The following is a 6,315-nucleotide window of genomic DNA, read 5'->3' on the forward strand; positions in this document are numbered from 1 at the left end:
CGGCGGCGCAGTGTGAATTATTATTTTTAACCATGTTCCACCACTCCGATTAATTTAAAAAAAAATGTGTTAAAGAAGAAAATCTAGAGATGTTTTTGTGAAAATATAAAAGTGGTATCTCAGAACTATCACCCCCCAAAAAATTCATAAAAAATTCAAAAATTTTTTTGTCGGGTTTTTTTACCACAAAAATTACTTAAAATTTTCTCAAACTTGTCTAAATGATGTTTACAACATATATTTTTTTCATTAAAATCGGTCCAACCATTTTCGAAAAAAACCACTTTCTTTATTTTTCTTTCCCCCTCCATAACTCCCCCAAAAATGCAATTTTGTAATTAATATTTGGGGAAGTTTTACATCTCAAGGGTGCCAACTAATGATATCAATTTGAGCTCGATTAGTGCGGGAGCAGATTTCACCTGCTTATTCCGCTATGCCCTTTGTATATACAAATTCATATTTTTTTCGTTTTTTTTTTAAGTTGGCAAATATGTTATTTCAGTCTCTGGTTCAATGTCAATTCATTTTATCATCGAGCCCTAGATTTTGTAAAAATAATGAATCCCGATTGTTCATTATTTGTCCAAATCTTTTCATAAAAAATTATGTGCTGTGTTATATTGTATCGTATAAATGAATAACGCGATGCTTTGCGTGTATACATAGTGTCCCTGAAAATGTGGATTATTACTCATAAAGAAATAAAAGAGATCGAAATAAACATAAAAGTCCAATATGGTCTTTGATTAGGTCTGTTGATAATCGTGATATTAATATATATAAATAATCTTAATAATTTTTACCATAATTGTAAATAATAAATTAATGAAAGCTTATCGTACATTCATGATAGATTCTTTCTTCCGTGCTATGGCTCAAGCGGCTCGAACTCTTCTCTAGGGGCGCTCTCATTCGCATAATTTAAAAAATTAAACTCTCATAGACTTCTTTTTGCTGCACTGCTGCACTGGTGCAATAAGTTAGAATGAGAAAAAATATATTTGTCTTACTCTAACCTGTTGCATCAGTGCAGCGAAAAAGAAGCCATAAATTATTGGTGGACCTAACCCAAGACAATCTTGGACTTTTATGTTCATCTCGATTCCTTTTACCTCTTTACGAGTATTGGTACACATGGTCAGGGACACCCTGTAGATTTAAATGCATACACGCTACTATCCAGCTGTAACTGAGTGAGAGCAGAGTAAGAAGGGTTAGGGTCAGTTCACACTAAACAAAACAAACCGGCACTGACACGACAAAATATAACATGCATTTTTACTCAGACAGCACACAATATTTATAAAATATTAACAAAATATTTATATTTATTAGAATATTATATGATAAAATATTTATACTATATTTTAATAATATGTTGAATAAAGATTTTTTCTTCATGTATATGAAATATGTGAAAAATATTACGATATTTTGATAAAATAAATATTTATAAATATTTATTCAAATATTTTATAAATATTTTTGGTCCTAGATTTGACAAATCATAAAGATTATAAAAATATTGACAAAATATTACTTATACAATCTATTTTACCACAAATATTGTATAAAATATTTAGTTTATATTTTAATAATATGTTGAATACAGATTTTATTTCTTCATGTACGCAAAATATGTATAAAATATTTATATGATATTTAAACGAATTAAATATTAATAAATATTGATAAATATTTATCATAAATATTGTGTGCTGTCTGGGTAATGTGATTGTTCATATACATCAACATCGGCCAACACATTTCAACGGAATGTACCAATAATCGCATTTAAAACGTATGTTTTAAGATTTGTATTGATTTGGTTTATAATTTTGTCATCGGTACGTGATGGTCTATACCATAGATTAATGGTTTGTTCTTTCTAGCCGCACTGTTGCACCGGTGCAATAAGTTAAAGTAAGACAAGTATATTTTTTCTCATTCTAACTTATTGCACCAGTGCAACAGTGCAGCTAGAAAGAACAGACCATAAGATAACTTGTGGTCTGTTCTTTCTAGCTGCACTGTTGCACTGATGCAATAAGTTAGAATGAGAAAAAATATACTTGTCTTACTTTAACTTATTGCACCAATGTAATAGTGCAACTAAAAAGAACAGACCATTAGTCTATGGTCTGTACCGTACATTGTGAATCGACCCTAATAGAGTGCGACAGCGGCACCGCGTGGCGCGACACGACGCGACACAGCGTGACAACAATCAGATCACATAGATTGACATAGAGCTGTCAAGAGAGAAATAGTACAGTAAAGTTATTTATTTAATACGGATATACAGTGCAAAAATAGTGCATCTGTTTGCCATTATACTCTCCGGAAAAAAAGAATGAAAATAAAGGTCAGTATATGTTGTGTAATTTTATATCAGACGTTTGACAAATGTAAACAGACAGACAGTCTTTATCATAGTCTTTTTGTTAAATAGAAGTTTTAAATATAAGGTAGAGTAATGTACATATAACAGTCTTTCCACAATTTTAATCTTTTTATTAATCTATGTATTTTTCTTTTATTATTTATGTTGACAGGTTTTTATTGTTCAGTAAATTACATTTTATTATATCTCTATTTCTATTTTATATTTCTATCTTTTATTTCATCTTGTATAAGAACATCTTTTAAAAATAATTTTAGTATTATATTATTTTGTAACACTTTTCTTTTAGTTTATTCTTATTGTTTATTAATATGTTTATTTTATTGCAGATGGCAGTTCTAAAAAGCTAAGTAAAAACGACACAATAAAGCTTTGGAGAAGTTGTACTCAAGAAATGAGTATGGATGTAACGCCACAAAGTAAAGGTATGGCAATAAAATAAAAATCAGAAGCGTCTTTTTTAATGGAACTAGTAAAATACTAGAAGCATTTCTTTAGACGGAACTAAATATATTATAAATCAGAAGCATCTTTTCAAACGGAACTAATAAAATACTAGAAGCGTTTCTTTAGATGGAACTGAATATATTAGAAATCAGAAGCGTCTTTTTTAATGGAACTGGTAAAATACCAGAAGCATTTCTTTAGACGGAACTGAATATAATAAAAATCAGAAGCGTTTTTTGTAACGGAACTGATAAAATATCAGAAGCGTTTCTTCAGACGGAACTAAATGTAATAGAAATCAGAAGCATCTTTCCAAACGGAACTAGTAAAATACTAGAAGCGTTTCTTTAGATGGAACTGAATATATTAGAAATCCGAAGCGTCTTTTTTAATGAAACTGGTGAAATACCAGAAGCATTTTTTTAGACGGAACTGAATATAATAAAAATCAGAAGCGTTTTTTGTAACGGAACCGATAAAATATCAGAAGTTTCTTCAGATGGAACTGAATGTAATAGAAATCAGAGGCATCTTTCCAAACGGAACTAGTAAAATACTAGAAGCGTTTCTTTAGATGGAACTGAATACATTAGAAATCAGAAGCGTCTTTTGTAACGGAACTGGTAAAATATCAGAAGCATTGCTATAGACGGAACTAAATAAAATAGAAATTAGAATCGTCTTTTCCAATGGAACTAATAAAATATCAGAAGCGTTTATTTCGACGGTACTTATTATAATATAAATCAGAAGCGTCTTCTCTGACGCTACTATATAAATAAATTAATAAAATTTTAGGGGAGCGTCTATTGAACGGTACTAAATATTTTAAAAATTAGATGCGTCTTTTGTGAGATGATACTAATTATTATTTATGAATAAATAAAAACGAAACAAGTGTGTTGCGTTCTTATGGGAATGAATATTGACATAGTTCATTATATTCTCCATTCAAAGTTATATAGTTTCAATACACTCAGATTAAAAATATGTATAAATATATTTATTAATATATATGTATCGTCAATATATTATGTATCATATATATTATGTATCATATATAAATAAATATAACATTTTAATTTAAAATTTATTGTGAATCACATTTTATAATTTTATAAAAAAATTATGAGAGCATATATTTATATATACACATATTGTATGTGTATATTGTGTATATCATAAATAATTATTGTGAGTTATCAAGAGACACGGTAATGGCTCGTTGTTACATTTCCGTGGAAGGAAATATTTTTCTTTACAGTTGACAATTTTGGCGGATCGATATCATAATTTCCGCAGATCAACTGTTTAATGCTCGATATCAGGTTTGTCCAGATTCAAATTGCGAACAGAATATATTTTCACTTCTCGATAGAGACGGAGAACGTTTATCATTTTTAGTTTACTCTCCCCCCCCCTCTCTCTCTCTCTCTCTCTCTCTCTCTCTCTCTCTCTCTCTCTCTCTCTCTCTCTCTCTCTCTCTCTCTCTCTCTCTCTCTCTCTCTCTCTCTCTCTCTCTCTCTCTCTCTCTCTCTCTCTCTCTCTCTCTCTGTCTCACTCTATCGAGATTGAGTTTGGACACAAACCTGCTCTGCATGAATATTGCTTGAGTTGGAGAGTAATACAGAACGAAATTAAAAATGTCGGTAAGTTATTGATTTTTTAAATTCCGTTCAGGCGGCGCTGCAACTCCGTCAGAGTTCGGCCTCAGCTTTAGGATCCCCTTAATACTTATAAAAATCTCGGACGCCTTCGAGAATGTTCTAGAAAGTTCTAGAACATTCTAGAAGGTTCTAGAAGAATCCGTGAGGCTGTTATATAATACTTTAAAATTTTATATCTTGACAACGATGAGGGGGTCGAAGGTTGGGGTTGGAACTTTAAAAGTATATAGGGGATGGACCCTAGGGGGTGGTAGGGGGGTGTAGTGTCGGTAAAGTATGGACCTACCTTATCGGTCGAGACATCAAGGTCGGTATAGTAAAAACTGTTTTACCGACTGTGAGTTAAGTGGTAAGTAAAATTATCGACGGTAGTAAGTTGGTAAATTATCTTTACAATTTTATCGACGGCAGCAGTTGATGCAACACCTTTACAATTTTATCGACAGTAGCAATTGATGCAATACCTTGTCACGACTTTTCCTGACCGGGAAAGCCGCGAGCAAAAAGCAGCGAGACCGATAGGGTAACCGGTACCCCCGATGCCGTGTTTGTCGCGCTCGAATCTCGGCCACGCGTTATCACGAAAATTGTTGGGCGCCAGACGCGCTCGACGACGCGTCAATTCGCGAAAATCGTTACGCCAAGGTGTCCTCGATCCTCGCGCGACAATCTCGACCAGCTCTGCCTAACGGTAGAGGGGCGGGGTGAATCGTGAGGGAGCAGGCGAATGCGGTAACACGAAGTGGCGGACGACACACCAAAAAAATTAGGCTCGGAATTTAACAGATAACGATCTTTATTAAAAATTAATGATCAGGCGAAAACAATAATATCGCGGGACGCAGCATGCGGCGTTCCGACAATGCGGCGCCCCGGCGCGAGGCAAACCAAACAGAAACGCGAACGATACGCGGGAAGCTCCCGCGGTAGGCGCGCGGCCGACAAGGACAGACGATGGAATCTTCCGCGCACATGAATTCCGGACGTTCGAACGTGCCGACACTCCCGGCAACTAGAGAACGCGACCACGTGTCTCGCGGGGGTCACACAATAATCGCCGGCCGCTACCGCACTACACACCGTCGCGAAACCGGAAGTCCCGTCCACCCGCTACTCGCGACGCGATACTCGCTCGCGCGAGGGCTTTGCGGCGCGCACGGTCGAGGGGAATCTCCGACGGAACCCACGCGTCTTCACGATCGTCCTCCCCGTGGCTCGGCGCCTCGGCGTCCCGCCCGCTTGCATCCGATATATTCCCAATTACTGACACGAACGTATGACCGCCCTGCGGTCCACGCGAGTCACGCACCAACACAAAAGCGGATGCAGAACGGGCCCGGGAACACCTCGCCGGCCGGCAACCGCTCACAGTAACTTATCTGGACAGGCCACCTCACCGATAATGTCCTGGCGACGTCTTCCCTCGTCTCCAGGCTCGTCCCTTTTCCCGGATTGAGGCCTCGCACCAGCCACACCGATAATTTGGTTAAGGGATACGACACGCGACTTCACGGTAGGGCCGCTCGCACGCAAAAGCGGGGTGGATCGCGGTCGATCCCGGATCGACGCCGCGACCCCCCGTCCAGTCATGCGCATTGTTTCCGCGCCGCGACCCAATTGCTGCAAAGCACGCAGTCCTGCGTACGCAGGGACGTGCGCGCCGTAATCCTTCCGGGGGCCTCGCAGGCCCCCGCGAAATATTCTTTTTCCCGCTGGGCCATTTCCCGAGCCGGGGCAGCGCACGCGGAGACCTCCGTTCCTCGTGCGAGGACTCGACGCCTCCCTCGACGCGTT

The sequence above is a fragment of the Monomorium pharaonis genome, chromosome 5 (assembly GCF_013373865.1).
Source record: "Monomorium pharaonis isolate MP-MQ-018 chromosome 5, ASM1337386v2, whole genome shotgun sequence".
Lineage (NCBI taxonomy): Eukaryota > Metazoa > Arthropoda > Insecta > Hymenoptera > Formicidae > Monomorium > Monomorium pharaonis.